Raw genomic sequence first — 19,706 nt, 5'->3', positions numbered from 1 at the left:
GTGACGTCCATCGTTTTTACGGTCTTCAGAATTGCAAAATACCCTTCGTTGAAGCTGCTCACCGCCAGAAAAGTCGCAATCGCCACAGTCTTCGCACCAGAATGCAAATGCCTGGGGGCTAACTTCCAAACACACGCGTTTAAAGTTCCATTTGAATTTTGTGTGTTTCCTCCCAAGCACCGGTACAATAACTCGGCCTCTGAAACGAAAAAAGAACTGGTGCATGAAAAAGGCTGATTTCAGACAGATGCATTTTTTGTTCAACCACGAATAACAAACATTTGCGTTCCGTATTTGTAAAAACCGTTTCAGGGGTGTATTCTAAACACTTTTATGGATTCAAAAATGCAATTTTTAAATAATCGATTTTTTGAACCAAAAGATAGTAGATCTCCCCTTAAATGTAGAGTGATATGGACACCTGTAAAATAGGGTACTGTTTTTTCCAGTAGTGTATTATTATCGTTATTAATATTATTTTTATATGATCCCCCTATTTTGGTAGACAATGCACTTGTTGCCTTCGTTCTTTTCTGTAATACTAAAATACTAAATGGTTCAAATGGCTCTGAGCACTATGCGACTTAAATTCTGAGGTCATCAGTCGCCTAGAACATAGAACTAATTAAACCTATCTAACCTAAGGACATAACACACATCCATGCCCGAGGCAGGATTCGAACCCGCGACCGTAGCGGTCGCTCGGTTCCAGACTGTAGCGCCTAGAACCGCACGGCCACTCCGGCCGGCTACTAAATGGCCATTGCCTTTTTATCTGAGAGTTTTGAAGTTATGAATGTCTCGTGTGAGGTCTCTGTAACATTTTCTTGAATAGCAATGTCCACGATGTGGTCTTCGGTGTAATAGCGTGCTGGGACACGATGTTACACGAAGAAGACACGACACCGCGCTGTCTGGTGGGTAGCAGGTTTCCCAGGTGGGGCGGCGGTATGCCGGCGACCGTGACTAGGGACGCCAATATTTGCACAAAACGGAGCTCCGGCCTTCACGGCCACTTAGAGGAACACGCGGGCGTCATGGTGCGACCTCGTAGCGTACCACGCATCCGCGGAAGATGGCCTCAGGAAGCGACTTACGGTTGTCTCTCGTGCGGGTCCACGGACGGAAATATAGTCGGAGTCAAAACCATGGCGGTCGAGTTTAAGCTAGATACACATACGTACGTCATGCATTCTCCGACAGCAAATGAACATCAAGTAGTGTTCCGAGTGTTCTGCCCAATTCGAGCATTAAACGTGATCGTAGCGAGTTATTTAGTGAATTTTTATTTCATTTGTTGCGAGCTGTTATGGCGGATGGTGGCGGTAAGCAACAAATCCTACACAAGCAAGTGAGAAAATAATTTTCATGACACACGTTTACATCAAGCACAAAATACATGAGCGCGTACCGCAACTGACTCTTGGAATCGCCAACAATGCATTATCCATCCGTTTGTCGATCTGTGTCAACCGCCATTGTTCTTTGATCGGATTGCGTTGACTCCTCTTGAGAACGGCAAGGAAGGAGAAACGAGCATCTTAGCAACAGTCGGGCACATAATGGAAAAAAAAAGGAAAAACTACACAACTGCAGGGAAGCTAGCTGAAAAATCTACGTGCCAGCCAAAAATCGAACGAGAATCATTCCGTTCATCTTTTCATTATCCAGTTTGGGGCGAACTACTAAGGGAATGTGACTACTTCTTACTCATATACATTTATTTAAAATATTAAATGTGAACATTAAAAAGTGATTAAAAATTGTAACAGATTATTTCCATAGTACATTGTTTTCTGTTTCTGATTATGTCCTTTGTGAATAGAACAGGCTTGTCAATCACTTCCGGTTCTGATGGTCAGTAGGAAATGGATCGTTAGGAAGGAGAGGGATGTGGGATCTCATAGGAGATTGGTTTAATGAAGCAAATCTGAAGAGAGATTCTTCAAAACAAGTATGGATGCGTAAGCAAATTGTTACTGACGGGCAAAATAAAAGTAGTAGTATTCCTCTTAGAGCTAACAAATTTTGAGTCCCCCATATTCTTCTAACATTGCAGTGAGTGGCTTCTTTCACATTCCTCAGATAACGGAATCACTGCATGACAAGCATTTTCACAATTATGATGAGGTGATTTTCGAAGTAGAACGTCTTCTGTAGAGCCAAAATGCGTTCTACAGCTGAGGTCTCCTCCAAGTCATCCATCTCTCGGAAAGTGTACCGTATTGAAGGGTGGGTATTGTAACTGCTCCACTTAAGATATATTGGAAATGTTCGTTGATGAAATTCGTGCCCCGAACAACTAGCGGTAGAATGTATATACACTCCTGGAAATGGAAAAAAGAACACATTGACACCGGTGTGTCAGACCCACCATACTTGCTCCGGACACTGCGAGAGGGCTGTACGAGCAATGATCACACGCACGGCACAGCGGACACACCAGGAACCGCGGTGTTGGCCGTCGAATGGCGCTAGCTGCGCAGCATTTGTGTACCGCCGCCTTCAGTGTCAGCCAATTTGCCGTGGCATACGGAGCTCCATCGCAGTCTTTAACACTGGTAGCATGCCGCGACAGCGTGGATATGAACCGTATGTGCAGTTGACAGACTTTGAGCGAGGGCGTATAGTGGGCATGCGGGAGGCTGGGTGGACGTACCGCCGAATTGCTCAACACGTGGGGCGTGAGGTCTCCACAGTACATCGATGTTGTCGCCAGTGGTCGGCGGAAGGTGCACGTGCCCATCGACCTGGGACCGGACCAAAGCGACGCACGGATGCACGCCAAGACAGTAGGATCCTAAGCAGTGCCGTAGGGGACCGCACCGCCACTTCCCAGCAAATTAGGGACACTGTTGCTCCTGGGGTATCGGCGAGGACCATTCGCAACCGTCTCCATGAAGCTGGGCTACGGTCCCGCACACCGTTATGCCGTCTTCCGCTCACGCCCCAACATCGTGCAGCCCGCCTCCAGTGATGTCGCGACAGGCGTGAATGGAGGGACGAATGGAGACGTGTCGTCTTCAGCGATGAGAGTCGCTTCTGCCTTGGTGCCAATGATGGTCGTATGCGTGTTTGGCGCCGTGCAGGTGAGCGCCACAATCAGGACTGCATACGACCGAGGCACACAGGGCCAACACCCGGCATCATGGTGTGGGCAGCGATCTCCTACACTGGCCGTACACCTCTGGTGATCGTCGAGGGGACACTGAACAGTGCACGGTACATCCAAACCGTCATCGAACCCATCGTTCTACCATTCCTAGACCGGCAAGGGAACTTACTGTTCCAACAGGACAATGCACGTCCGTATGTATCCCGTGCCACCTAACGTGCTCTAGAAGGTGTACGTCAACTAACCTGGCCAGCAAGATCTCCGGATCTGTCCCCCATTGAGCATGTTTGGGACTGGATGAAGCGTCGTCTTACGCAATCTGCACGTCCAGCACGAACGCTGGTCCAACTGAGGCACCAGGTGGAAATGGCATGGCAAGCCGTTCCACAGGACTACATCCAGCATCTCTACGATCGTCTCCATGGGAGAATAGTAGCCTGCATTGCTGCGAAAGGTGGATATACACTGTACTAGTGCCGACATTGTGCATGCTCTGTTGCCTGTGTCTATGTGCCTGTGGTTCTGTAAGTGTGATCATGTGATGTATCTGACCCCAGGAATGTGTCAATAAAGTTTCCCCTTCCTGGGACAATGAATTCACGGTGTTCTTATTTCAATTTCCAGGAGTGTATTTTATATTTTTAATTTTGCGTCCAAAGGAAGCGGCGTTACAATAAGTGGAGAAAGATTACCATCAGTTCCAAGAGTTGTAGTCACAGATTGATTCTGTGAAGTGATAGTTAAAGCCTTATGACTACTGCTTGCATGTCGCAGAACCTTAATTTGGACGACCGGTTGTGGTTCCACTGTCTTAACCACTGAGACAATCCGTTCTGTTGGGAAGTATTGAAGCCTTCATGGTAATTGCAGGTGCCACCACATAATATTGAATTTATGTCAGTAACGTGACTCCATCGCTGCAAGCTTCTATAAGGATTCACACGCAGCGCGTATTCAGGAGGTTGGCGTCCCACTCCTAGCTCGCCTCCCGGTTTCACTTGCCGGCAGCATGACTCAGTAACGTCCCTGTCCTCCCTCGACCTTATACTACTGCTCCGCAGCACGTCGTCGGCTTTTCATCACGTACTACTTTCATTCGCCTACGCCTGAAAGTCGTTAACACTGACACAAAGCCCGTGCATTCGTTCTACTTGCACAATACTAGCTAGGCAATTGGCATTGCTTGCACGCAAAAGGAAGTATTACGGTTGTCCCAGCGAGAGCGGTCCTTTCTGCCGCAAACGACCATTGCTGATACACACAGTGTAAGAGGTCCATAATTAGAGAACTTGTTGCTAGCGCACTCGAGCTGATGTAATTTCGATGTATTACACACGCGCAGCCTGCGATATGTAAGCTAGAAGAGAATCTGAGACCAAAGAGGAGTATTGACTGCAGTAGGAACTGTGTAGCAGTAGGAGTAAGTTGTTGCTAGCGAGCAGTCGTGTCTTATGTATCGTGTTGGCTGGGCCGGTCGTGTGCAGCGATGGCGGAGCCTGAGCGTTGTAGGATAACGTAAAAGCAGCCTCGCGCATATATAGTATTGTTACATCAAGTCCCATGTAAATGTTAAAAAAAAATCTGTTAATAATAATCTTTCTCGTAAAAAGTAACTTTTGACATTTATCTCAATTTAAAGAATTCAATAATTTCTCCAATCCTTGGCAATCCCGATTATTGAAAAGAAAAGTCAGTTCTTTCCTTTTTTATAAGACAAATCTATCGGCCAGCATTGCACTTAGCTGCGCCACAAAAATTTCTTATAGAAGCAGATATATACGCGTTATCCGGCGACCTAATTAAGGTAAGATTTTTCAGCTTATTCAGAATGATGTATGAGGCCGATGACGCAGCATTGCTGACGTCCAAAATTTACCAGGTTAACTTGACTGTCAATTATTGAAAGGTTATAGGTTTGTCACATTGTATTATATTTTCACTGTTGGGTAGTAACGCTAAATGACAATATTATTCACATTATTTTATTTTTTGTGGGGAGGTTACAACAGTACCTCTCTTGCCAGAAGAAAAACCTACACAAAGGGTATACCTTTGTGCCATGAAGTTTCGTTTCTCAAGATAGTGACGGAAACGAGTGGCGAGAAGCAGTACATGTAACGTAAAAGCCAAGGTCCAAAGAAACAATGTAATTCTTTATTCCTTGTGTTACGAAAAGCTCTCCACTCAGTACCATACATAACTTGTTTATACATAACTGTACATTTAAGACTGGTCAGCAAGCTGTGTTAAATCAGTGTTTTATCTTCTACTTCAAATAATAACTTCGTACCTTCGCAGCTCCTTGGTTTCCTACAGTTACTATCTCTCATTACCAACACTAAATTATATTACCAACTATAAATTATAAACGGACTGATAACCTCAAGTAAACGTACAGTATGGTAACGTCACAGCGTAATAGAAATAAACACACGGTTCTGCGATTTACCGGCGACATAGTAGCCAGTACATGATATTTCGAATTCCAGAATTATAATGTATAATTTTTTTTCAATGGCACCTTTTGTACTTGAAAGAGGAAGAGGTATATACATGTAAAGGCCAGATTAAGTTAAGATCCGGCATTACTTGCATACTACAAAACTAATGCAGTACTTTAAGGAGAGTCATTAAAATCTCTAGATGTATGCACGTACTGAAAGGAATAAATAATCCAGATAATAAGATCAGAACTATATGGGACATTGTCAAACTGGGGACAGGACAGACAGTCAGTGTACAATATCCCATAACATTCAAGTAAATGAAAATTTTATGACAATTCAAATGTTGCAAATACTTCTAACAATCACGTTCTAAACGTAGCTCCAAATATAGGATCCACGCGTTCACTTCAAGTAAGAGAATATATTAAAAATGTCATTCCACAACACTTCAAGCAATTAGAAGTAGTAGTACTAACATCCTTCACTGAACTTTATACAATTGTAAAAATTCTGAAAGATAAAAACTGTTGTGGCGTTGACTGAGAGTCAGACAGAATTCTGAAAAGTTATTCCAGCTCAATAAGTCATGTCCTTAGTGATACATGCAATGCATCCCTGGCAAAGGGAATTTTTTCACACTGGTTAAAATATGCAATTATTAAACCACTTATGCAATTATTGTCCAATTTTCTTGTCGACATCTTTTTCTGAAATTTTCGAAAACATAATGTTTTCAAAAGTATTCGCACACTTAAGTGGAAACAATTTACTTAGCACATCACAGCTTGGATTCCAGAAAGGTCGCTCAACTGAGAATGGCATTTATACATTCACTCAGCAAATAGTACAAGCCTTAAATAATAATCTATCACTAGTTGGTATTTTTTGTGATATCTCCAAGGCCTGAAATTGTGCAGATCACGAAACTCTGTTAGAAAAAATCAAGTTTTATGGAATTGATGGCCTTACACACAGCTGGTTTTAATCGTACTGGACTAACAAAATGAGAGAGCTTGCTCTAAATAAATTACACAATGTCGAAAAGGTAGAAAATTTTAGTGACTGGGATAACATCACAAATAGAGTCACATCGGTTTCAATTTTGGGTCCACTCCTATACTTTACATATGTGAATGACCTTCCACTTATCAGTCAACAAATAAAAGTGCTACTCTTGCACACGATACTTGTGTTATAATAAACCTCATTACAGAGAAAGGAACAGAGGGTTTAGGAAAACACATTTTCCAAACAATTATTAAGTGGTTCTCTGAAAATAGATTCCCTCTAAATATTATAAAAACACCTTACATTTAGTTCTGTACAACAAATAGAGTCTTACCAATAACTGCCGCAGAACATGGGCAGCACTCAGTAAGTAGGGTAGAATATTTTCAGTTGTTGAGTGTACAAATTGGACTGGAAGTGGCATATTACTGAGCTTCTCAAACAATTTATTACAGCTACTTTTGCTCCTCGTAAAATATCTAATCTTGGAAACAAATGTCTCCTGACATATGCTGCATATTTCCAATCGATAATGTCATGCAGAATAATTTTATGGGGTACCTCATCACATGAAAGAAAGTAATGATTGAACAAAACCGTGCCGTAAGAATAATATGTGGTGTTCGCCTGCGGACGTCATGTAGATACCTCTTCAAGGAGCTAAGCATTGTAACTGTCATTACAGTACATGTTTTCGCTAATGAAATTCGTCATAAATAATCCATAACAATTGTAAAAAAAAGTCATGTTCGTATCTACAACACTAGCGTCAAAAATGACCAGTTTTACCCATTGTTAAAGCTGTCATTTGTACAGTAACATAAAATGTCTGACAGGCAGCGAAATAGTTTTAAATCAAATTTAAAATCATTTCCCCTGAACAACTTCTTCTATTCCAACAACAAATTTATACTTAAAAAATGACAGCCCGTAAAAACCTAAATTGAAATAAATAAAGTTAAGAAAGAGTAGTTACATGAGTTGGAATAAAACGATGTGATAATTTATGTTAACATTAATCATGTATACACATCGTGTAAACTGACTTGTTTCACATCATTTTAATAAGAGTTGTTCCAATGATCTATGGAACATGTAACTGCAAAGGAAGGACTCGGAAACAAAACCATCTATCAACAGAACTCGAAGCTCACGAAGCGAATCACGAGTTTGAATGCACAAATTGTAAAAGGAAATAGTGACTGGTCAGGACTAAAACAAAAATAAGGAATAACCATGATGTCGGAGTGTTGGTTCTGGTATGTATGTTCCTTCATTATTCAACTCAAACATTACACTACACTACACACACACACACACACACACACACACACACACACAGACACACACACACAGACACACATACCAGTGACTTACACTTAACAGATAAACTTATGCACACAGATCTTCTTCTTCCTTATTTATTATTTATCAGTCTATCTTCTATAAAACTTTTTATAGTAAGTTCCTATTCTCTTGCTTCAAATTCCCGTATTTATGTGTGATATTTACTTTCAGAGCTCAGTGAGTAGGTATTTTGGATCTGAAGAGTTTCTGTATTTGTTCTTTTCATACAGCATGCAAGAAAAATATTGAATTTTCATCGGAAAACAAGTTGCAATCTTTCAATTGCAAACATTAAAATCAAGTGGATTTATGCCAAAGTTGTGAAAACTCACAAATCCATACGTATTACAAAACTGGATATGTGTATGTGTGAATGTATGTTCCTCATCTACTCCTAAACCACTGAGCCGAATTTGCAACTTCCTTAGAAAATTCTATTAAATAATTTTTTTATTACATTGTATGAATGTCTGAAGTGGGAATGCATACAAAACTGGAGTTCTCGTGTAGCGTGTTGTAACTGCAAGTGGTGTACTTTGTGTTATTGTTAGCAAAAACTTTATACGACCTGATTGGGCAATGCAACTCCCAATACCAATAAAGGAATGCAGTCTCTGCAAAATACATTCTGCCCCTTAGGAACTAAATATTCTGGGCCTGTTTAAAACTTGTCGCTTTGATCACTGTGCACATAACAAATAAATAAAATTGTCTAACTTCTAAAGCAGCAACGGTGGATCGAGATTTATTCTGGTCTCTCATGAAGAAGAATAAAATATACCATCTACAGGCTCAGCGGTGTGCAATGCTGGATGTTTGCTTTGAAATGTACATGAAGTTCGTTTGGCTGATAAATGAAAACGTTTAAAAAAAAATCAATATCTGAAAAACTTAACACATGGATGGGGAGGCGGTTCTGAATTAGTGAATTACTAACATTGACCTTTTCAATAGTGAAATTGTATTCGAAGCTAAGTTTGGCTTTCCAAAACATCTGACAATTGTAATTACATTACTCACAAAAATTACATCATTTTTACTAACTGAGTCACAAATAATGAGATTTATACAACAAGTATAACCTATGTTGTTGTAGTTGTCTTCAGTCCTGAGACTGGTTTGATGCAGCTCTCCATGCTACTCTATCCTGTGCAAGCTGCTTCATCTCCCAGTACTTACTGCAACCTACATTCTTCTGAATCTGCTTATTGTATTCATCTCTTGGTCTCCCTCTACGATTTTTACCCTCCACGCTGCCCTCCAATGTTAAATTTGTGATCCCTTGATGCCTCAAAACATGTCCTACCATCGGTCCCTTCTTCTAGTCAAGTTGTGCCACAAACTTCTCTTCTCCCCAATCCTATTCAATACCTCCTCATTAGTTACGTGATCTACCCATCTAATCTTCAGCATTCTTCTGTAGCACCACATTTCGAAAGCTTCTATTCTCTTCTTGTCCAAACTAGTTATCGTCCATGTTTCACTTCCATACATAGCTACACTCCAAACAAATACTTTCAGAAACGACTTCTGATACATAAATCTATATTCGATGTTAACAAATTTCTCTTCTTCAGAAACGCTTTCCTTGCCACTGCCAGTCTACATTTTATATCCTCTCTACTTCGACCATCATCAGTTATTTTACTTCCTAAATAGCAAAACTCCTTTACTACTTTAAGTGTCTCATTTCCTAATCTAATTCCCTCAGCATCACCCGATTTAATTTGACTACATTCCATTATCCTCGTTTTGCTTTTGTTGACGTTCATCTTATATCCTCTTTTCAAGACACTGTCCATTCCGTTCAACTGCTCTTCCAAGTCCTTTGCCGTCTCTGACAGCATTACAATGTCATCGGCGAACCTCAAAGTTTTTATTTCTTCTCCATGAATTTTAATACCTACTCAAAATTTTTCTTTTGTTTCCTTTACTGCTTGCTCAATATACAGATTGAATAACATCGGGGAGAGGCTACAACCCTGTCTCACTCCTTTCCCAACCACTGCTTCCCTTTCATGCCCCTCTACTCTAATAACTGCCATCTGGTTTCTGTACAAATTGTAAATAGCTTTTCGCTCCCTGTATTTTACCCCTGCCAACTTTAGAATTGGAAAGAGAGTATTCCAGTCAACATTGTCAAAAGCTTTCTCTAAATTTACAAATGCTAGCAACGTAGGTTTGCCTTTCCTTAATCTAGCTTTTAAGATAAGTCGTAAGGTCAGTATTGCCTCACGTGTTCCAACATTTCTACGGAATCCAAACTGATCCTCCCCGAGGTCCACATCTACCAGTTTTCCATTCGTCTCTAAAGAATTCGCCTTAGTAATTTGCAGCTGTGACTTATTAAACTGATAGTTCGGTAATTTTCACATCTGTCAACTCCTGCTTTCTTTGGGATTGGAATTATTATATTCTTCTGGAAGTCTGAGGGTGTTTCACCTGTCTCATACATCTTGCTCACCAGCTGGTAGAGTTTTGTCAGGACTGGCTCTCCCAAGGCCGTCAGTAGTTCTAATGGAATGTTGTCTACTCCGGGGGCCTTGTTTCGACTCAGGTCTTTCAGTGCTCTGTCAGACTCTTCACGCAGTATCTTACCTCCCATTTCGTCTTCATCTACATCCTCTTCCATTTCCGTAATATTGTCCTCAAGTACATCGCCCTTATATAAACCTTCTATATACTCCTTCCACCTTTCTGCCTTCCCTTCTTTGCTTAGAACTGGGTTGCCATCTGAGCTCTTGATATTCATACACATGGTTCTCTTCTCTCCAAAGGTCTCTTTAATTTTCCTGTAGGCAGTATCTATCTTACCCCTAGTGAGATAAGCTTCTACATCCTTACATTTGTCCTCTAGCCATCCCTGCCTAGCCATTTTGCACTTCCTGTCGATCTCATTTTTGAGACGTTTGTATTCCTTTTTGCCTGCTTCATTTACTGCGTTTTTATATTTTCTCCTTTCATCAATTAAATTCAATATTTCTTCTGTTACCCAAGGATTTCTAGCAGCCCCCGTCTTTTTACCTACTTTATCCTCTGCTGCCTTCACTTCTTTATCCCTCGAAGCTACCCATTCTTCTTCTACTGTGTTTCTTTCCCCCATTGCTGTCAATTGTTCCCTTATGCTCTCCTTGAAACTCTGTACAACCTCTGGTTCTTTCAGCTTATCCAGATCCCATGTCCTTAAATTCCCACCTTTTTGCAGTTTCTTCAGTTTTAACCTACAGGTCATAACCAATAGATTGTGGTCAGAGTCCACATCTGCCCCTGGAAATGTCCTACAATTTAAAACCTGATTCCTAAATCTCTGTCTTACCATTATATAATCTATCTTATACCTTTTAGTATCTCCAGGATTCTTCCATGGATACAACCTTCTTCTATGATTCTTGAGCCAAGTGTTAGCTATGATTAAGTTATGCTCTGTGCAAAATTCTACCAGACGGCTTCCTCTTTCATTTCTTAGCACCAATCCATAATCACCTACTATGTTTCCTTCTCTCCCTTTTCCTACTGACGAATTCCAGTCACCCATGACTATTACATTTTCGTCTCCCTTCACTACGTGAATAATTTCTTTTATCTCATCATACATTTCATCAATTTCTTCATCATCTGCGGAGCTAGTTGGCATATAAACTGTAGTAGGCATGGATTTTTTGTCTATCTTGGCCGCAATAATGCGTTCACTGTGCTGTTTGTAGTAGCTTACCCGCACTCCTATTCTTTTATTCATTATTAAACCTACTCCTGCATTACCCCTATTTGATTTTGTATTTATAACCCTGTATTCACCTGACCAAAAGTCTTCTCCTCCTGCCACCGAACTTCACTAATTCCCACTATATCTAACTTTAACCTATCCATTTCCCTTTTTAAATTTTCTAATCTACCTGCCCGATTAAGGGATCTGACATTCCACGCTCCGATCCGTAGAACGCCAGTTTTCTTTCTCCTGATAACGACATCCTCCTGAGTAGTCCCCGCCCGGAGATCCGAATGGGGGACTATTTTACCTCCGGAATATTTTACCCAAGAGGATGCCATCATCATTTAATCATACAGTAAAGCTGCATGTCCTCGGGAAAAATTACGGCTGTAGTTTCCCCTTGCTTTCAGCCGTTCGCAGTACCAGCACAGCAAGGCCGTTTTGGTTAATGTTGCAAGGCCAGATCAGTCAATCATCCAGACTGTTGCCCCTGCAACTACTGAAAAGGCTGCTGCCCCTCTTCAGGAACGACACGTTTGTCTGGCTTCTCAACAGATACCCCTCCGTTGTGGTTGCACCTACGGTACGGCCATCTGTATCGCTGAGGCACGCAAGCCTCCCCACCAACGGCAAGGTCCATGGTTCATGGGGGGGAGTATTACCTAAGCTCACTAAAAAAATCTTAAAAACAAATCATTAAATTACTTATATCTGTGCTAACAAATCTTAGAAACATTACAAAAAGGAAAAATCTAACTATCCTTTACATCAAATTTGTTTACGTACATTATGGGGTTGCTCAACAGTTGCCAACTATCAGTCAACTCATCTCCACTAACGAGCTAGCTAAACGGAAGTCATAAATATTGAGCATCTTAACCTTGCTTGAGAGAAGACTTCTGCTTCCACATTTGTATTTCCAATAATACATGTGCTCGTAATTCCTACATTATAATCTAACACTCGGTGGCTTCACAGAGTACACCACAAAAACTGCCTACTCCATCCTCTTTCGCTCATGGACAGCTACCCACTGTTGTGCGCCAGGCGCTCTCTTACTCCAAGACTACAATCTCAGACCATAAGCAGCATCTTTGGCTCTGCCATCGTACACATTCAGCGATCCGCTTTATAGAGCCCATCAGAGACATACATCGTTTATAATGTAACAGTTTCATTTTAGTATACATTTGTATCATTACAACACTCGGGAGCCACTTACAATGTAGGTGTAATCCAATGGACTCCTTTCAGTTTCAAGCAAACTTCCTTCATACGTCCCTTGGCGTCAAGCAACAGTCGCTTTTGGAGTAGAAACCATTTACACATAATAGCTCAGGAGATATGACTATATAAACACTAAGATTCGTGAAAAACTGTGGCATTATGCATGACGTTTAACTTTGTTACTCCTATGTTGTTAAGTATGTTCGCAACATATTTCGCAGGCAGTATCCAAGTATGCTGCTGAACTTACCCACATAAATACATCATTGTGCATCTCATAGTTCTAGAGATATTTCACCAACACTGAGATGAATGAAAAAAATTGTGATCATGCGGAACGTTCATTAACACCGCCGTGGAATTAGTGAAAACCGTAATGGTGATTTTTCTATTTCAGGGAGGTCAATAGGCGGTAAAACCAGTTATTTAAAGAAAAAATTATTTTATATTAACCTCTAAATGTTGATTACTTAGTATACCCCTGTACCACCCGTGCTATATTTTGTGCGCCATATAAATTGTTCGGTGGTAAGACCGCGATAGCTACTATTGGTATTTCAGATTGAAGACCTATTTCTAATATTTTATCTCGTCAAGAAAATTCACTCGAAATCAAAAATTTTGAGTTATCACATTCCACAAGACAAAAAGACCCCTGTACCACCCGTGCTATATTTTGTGCGCCATATAAATTGTTCGGTGGTAAGACCGCGATAGCTACTATTGGTATTTCAGATTGAAGACCTATTTCTAATATTTTATCTCGTCAAGAAAATTCACTCGAAATCAAAAATTTTGAGTTATCACATTCCACAAGACAAAAATCGCTTGGAACGATTGAAAACCATTTCGTGTCATATGCTGAGATAGAAAAAATGTTCTGACGCAATGTGTTGTCAAGGGTGTTTGCAGTAGTGAAAAAGTCGTGGACTTCCCCTACTTGGACACGGTGAAAAATTCGATCAGTTTATGATGTCACTTGAACTTACAGCCGACTTCTATCCTTTTCTCGCAGAGCACATTGAACATCATGGAAAACCGGGACAGGGACACACAAGTTACCTATTTCCAACAATCTGTGATGAAATAACAGAGTTGTTTTTTGAACGAATAAAAAGAATTACCATAAGTGATATCAAACAGGTCAAATATTTCTCTATAGTAGTAGATTTTGGATTAAGATACCTGAACGAGAACGGTGAACCTGTTGAATGTTCCCTTCTGTTTTTACCAAGCACAGACACAAGTCTGAAAACCTAGCAAGGCCGTACTGAAAGTCCTGTCTACAAATTCCGTTGATATTACTGACTGTAGAGGTCACTCATACGACAATGCCAGCAAGTTATCGCTAGCCCACACTGGTTTGCAGCCACGCATTAAAGAACGAAATCCGAAAACGCTCTCTTTGCGCCTTGTGACTCTAATCCTTTGAATTCCGTCACTAGTGGTCGCAAGCTGTTCTCAAGGCAGCATAATCATTTTTCATATGGGTGAATAACGTTCATAATTTTTCCTCTGCTTCTAGATAAAAGTGGGTTCAGCTTGATTGTTTCATGCAACTAAGTGGCAAGACAGTTAAAAGTTTATCAAAAACACGTTGGTCAGCAAGAGAGAAAGCGTATGTAGGTCTAAATAAAAATTGGGAGACTGTTACCAATGCTCTCACACATGTTACCAATATCTGTGAGAAACCACTTGCGCGAAATAAGGCTTCAAATGGTTCAAATGACTCTAAGCACTATGGGACTTAACATCTGAGGTCATTAGTCCCCTAGACTTAGAACTACTTAAACCTAACTAACCTAAGGACATCGCACGCATCCATGCCCGAGGCAGGATTCGAACCTGCGACGGTAGCAATAGCGCGGTTCCGGACTGAAGCGCCTAGAACCGTTCGGCCACAGCAGCCGGCAACGAGGCTTCAGCTTTACTGAATTAATTCAATAGACTAGAAAGTTTGAAAGGACATACTCCAGAAATTTAATAGCATAAAAGTCAAATTGCAAAGTATAAATATTAATATTAAAGTAGTGCATTAACGATATGAATCACTTCTAGGGTTTATTAGCTCTGTTCTTGCCATGTTCCTTTTTCTTGCAGCTCGGTTTTCACACTGTTCAATAACGATGAATAATATGCACCTGTAATAGTTTTACCCTTTTCCAGATAGTCGATGACGACTATCCCTTGCGAATCGCAAAAGATAGTCGCCATAACCTTTCCGGCTGAAGGACTGGTCTTCGCCATTTTTGGTGCAGATACTCCCATGGTAACACATTTTTATATTGTTGTTTGGTCTCAGGAGTATATTAATGTATCTATGTTTCATCCACAGTGACGAAAGGACGCTTAAAGTCCTGCGGATTCTTTCTGTACAGCTGCAAACCATCCTTGCAACATTTCACACGATTCCGTTTTCGGTAATGTAAGAGGAATCGCGGAACCCATCTTGCGGATAGCTTTCTCATGTCGAAACGTTTATGCAAAGAATTACGTATCCGTTCATTCGAGATCCCCGCAGCAGTAGCAGTCACACGCACCTTAACTCTTCTGTCATCCGTCACCATATCATGGATTTTATCAATGATTTCTGGCGTCGTAACCTCCACAGGGCGTCCAGAATGTTCAGCATCACTTGTGCCCATATGGCCACTCCGACAATTTTGAAGCTACCTATAAACTTTTCTAATCGAAGGTGCAGAGTTACCGTAATGTTTATCAAGCTTCTCTTTAGTCTCCCGAGGCGTTTTGTCTTTCATAATGTCTAAGCACCACATGAAATTGTTTTTCGTCCATTATTTGACAATCATTCGTCTTCCTTGATTCACACGAATGGAAAACACATAGAAATAGGCAAATATGGCTGAAACTTGGTGTGCGTTCTTTCCAAAGATGCTACTAACTAAATATGACCTCGATAAGCGCCGGTGGTGCCATCTCTCGGACTTTGCACGGACTTTTCAAACGCCCCTCGTTCTACATTTGGCCTAGGGGCGCAAAAAGTTTAATGTGCCACTGCGTATGGTATTGGACAACCATGTCTTATCATAAAACATGGAGGTCGGAGGATCACCCACAGTGTAACCCAGGACAGGCAGCTATCTGTGGAAGATCTGACCTCAGAGTACAATGGATTTGCACATACAGGTGTTTCGGGGGACACCGTTCAAAGGCCATCGTTGAACGTGAAGCTCCACATCACATGACTCCTAAGTGTTCCTGTGCTGATCCAAAGACATCGGCAGTTATGACTGCGGTTGGCACAACATCACTGAGTTTTCAACGTGGGTGAATAGAAACGTGTCGCCTGTCGAATGAATCGCATTTGATTTTACACCAGGTCGGTGGTTGGGTCCTCACACTCCGTCATCCAGGCGAATGGCTGCACGAAACGCGCGCCGTGCCACAGATGCAGGCCGTTGAGAGCAGAGTTGTACTATGTGGTCCATTGACTTGGGCTTCCATGGGATGTGTGGTGGTAATCAAAGGTATCATAACAGCAGGGAACTACGTGATTATTATCGCGGACCACCTGCGTCGCTTCGTGATTGAAGTCTCCTGATAAAGCGATGACATCTTACAGCAAGATAACCGAACGTGCTGCAAGGGCAGACTCGTGCTACAGTGGTTTGAGGAGCATTATAGTGAACTTACATTGATGTCCTGACCTGGAAATTTGTCTGAACTGTACCCGTGTACGTAAAACCACGATCCCGTAATTTACGGGAATTGCTTGACCTGTGAGGAGTCATCTGGTGCCGCATACTTCTGGAATCTTGTCAAGAACTTACAGAACCCATGCAAACTAGAATCTGTATTGTACTTCGTTTGAAAAGAGGAACAGCATACTATTAAACAGACGGTCAGAATGTTTTGGTTCAGCAATGTATTAGGTTCTCTTTCCGTTCCATTCGCATACGGGTAGCAGGAACAATGATTGCATACACAGGGCGTAGAAAAACTACATATAACATTTCTAGAGTGTCTAGAGGAGATAGAATGGAACACATTTTGTATGTGACAAAAAGACACAGGTGTACCGTATCCCTTGTGGGGTCCAATAAAGTTTTGACACTACTGATGTTCAGAGACAGCGTTCAGACTGCCTTGTGATGAATATCTACATCTACATCTACATCCGTACTCCGCAAGCCACCTGACGGTGTGTGGCGGAGGGTACCCTGAGTACCTCTATCGGTTCTCCCTTCTATTCCAGTCTCGTATTGTACGTGGAAAGAAGGACTGTCGGTATGCTTCTGTGTGGGCTCTAATCTCTCTGATTTTATCCTCATGGTCTCTTCGCGAGATATACGTAGGAGGGAGCAATATACTGCTTGACTCTTCGGTGAAGGTATGTTCTCGAAACTTCAACAAAAGCCCGTACCGAGCTACTGAGCGTCTCTCCTGCAGAGTCTTCCACTGGAGTTTATCTATCATCTCCGTAACGCTTTCGCAATTACTAAATGATCCTGTAACGAAGCGCGCTGCTCTCCGTTGGATCTTCTCTATCTCTTCTATCAACCCTACCTGGTGCGGATCCCACACTGCTGAGCAGTATTCAAGCATTGGGCGAACAAGCGTACTGTAACCTACTTCCTTTGTTGTCGGATTGCATTTCCTTAGGATTCTTCCAATGAATCTCAGTCTGGCATCTGCTTTACCGACGATCAACTTTATATGATCATTCCATTTTAAATCACTCCTAATGCGTACTCCCAGATAATTTATGGAATTAACTGCTTCCAGTTGCTGACCTGCTATTTTGTAGCTAAATGATAAGGGACCTATCTTTCTATGTATTCGCATCACATTACACTTCGCTACATTGAAATTCAATTGCCATTCCGTGCACCATGCGTCAATTCGCTGCAGATCCTCCTGCATTTCAGTACAATTTTCCATTGTTGCAACCTCTCGATACACCACAGCATCATGTGCAAAAAGCCTCAGTGAACTTCCGATGTCATCCACCAGGTCATTTATGTATATTGTGAATAGCAACGGTCCTATGACACTCCCCTGCGGCACACCTGAAATCACTCTTACTTCGGAAGACTTCTCTCCATTGAGAATGACGTGCTGCGTTCTGTTATCTAGGAACTCCTCAATCCAATCACACAATTGATCTGATAGTCCGTATGCTCTTACTTTGTTCATTAAACGACTATGGGGAACTGTGTCAAACGCCTTGCGGAAGTCAAGAAACACGGCATCTACCTGTGAACCCGTGTCTAAGGCCCTCTGAGTCTCGTGGACGAATAGCGCGAGCTGGGTTTCACACGATCGTCTTTTTCGAAACCCATGCTGATTCCTACAGAGTAGATTTCTAGTCTCCAGAAAAGACATTATACTCGAACATAATACGTGTTCCAAAATTCTACAACTGATCGACGTTAGAGATATAGGTCTATAGTTTTGCACATCTGTTCGACGTCCCTTCTTGAGAACGGGGATGACCTGTGCCCTTTTCCAATCCTTTGGAACGCTTCGCTCTTCTAGAGACCTACGGTACACCGCTGCAAGAAGGGGGGCAAGTTCCTTCGCGTACTCTGTGTAAAATCGAACTGGTATCCCATCAGGACCAGCGGCCTTTCCTCTTTTGAGCGATTTTAATTGTTTCTCTATCCCTCTGTCGTCTACTTCGATATCTACCATTTTGTCAACTGTGCGACAATCTAGAGAAGGAAGCACAGTGCAGTCTTCCTCTGTGAAACAGCTTTGGAAGAAGACATTTAGTAATTCGGCCTTTAGTCTGTCATCCTCTGTTTCAGTACCATTTTGGTCACAGAGTGTCTGGACATTTTGTTTTGATCCACCTACCGCTTTGACATAGGACCAAAATTTCTTAGGATTTTCTGCCAAGTCAGTACATAGAACGTTACTTTCGAATTCATTGAAAGCCTCTCGCATAGCCCTCCTCACACTACATTTCGCTTCGCGTAATTTTTGTTTGTCTGCAAGGCTTTGGCTATGTTTATGTTTGCTGTGAAGTTCCCTTTGCTTCCGCAGCAGTTTTCTAACTCGGTTGTTGTACCACGGTGGCTCTTTTCCATCTCTTACGATCTTGCTTGGCACATACTCATCTAACGCATATTGTACCATGGTTTTGAACTTTGTCCACTGATCCTCAACACTATCTGCACTTGAGACAAAACTTTTGTGTTGAGCCGTCAGGTACTCTGTAATCTGCTTTTTGTCACTTTTGCTAAACAGAAAAATCTTCCTACCTTTTTTAATATTTCTATTTACGGCTGAAATCATCGACGCAGTAACCGCTTTATGATCGCTGATTCCCTGTTCTGCATTAACTGATTCAAATAGTTCGGGTCTGTTTGTCACCAGAAGGTCTAATATATTATCGCCACGAGTCGGTTTTGTGTTTAACTGCTCAAGGTAGTTTTCAGATAAAGCACTTAAAAATATTTCACTGGATTCTTTGTCCCTGCCACCCGTTATGAACGTTTGAGTCTCCCAGTCTATATCCGGCAAATTAAAATCTCCACCCAGAACTATAACATGGTGGGGAAATCTACTCGAAATATTTTCCAAATTATTCTTCAGGTGCTGAGCCACAACAGCTGCTGAGCCCGGGGGCCTATAGAGACATCCAATTACCATGTCTGAGCCTGCTTTAACCGTGACCTTCACCCAAATCATTTCACACCTGTGTTACAGGTACTGCTGACCACTGATAGATTTCTTTTTGTGGAGGTAGATGAATTGTTTGGTGCTCGAGACTCTGCCACACTCCCCAGAAAAATTGTTTGCCCGTTTGGCTGAAGCTGCAGCCATTATTTGTGAAACACCTGATTGGTAGACTATTATGAGCTCATAGATGCCAGATCTGCGTTAA

This window comes from Schistocerca gregaria, chromosome 4 (assembly GCF_023897955.1).
Source record: "Schistocerca gregaria isolate iqSchGreg1 chromosome 4, iqSchGreg1.2, whole genome shotgun sequence".
NCBI lineage: Eukaryota > Metazoa > Arthropoda > Insecta > Orthoptera > Acrididae > Schistocerca > Schistocerca gregaria.
This window is presented reverse-complemented; position numbering follows the sequence as displayed.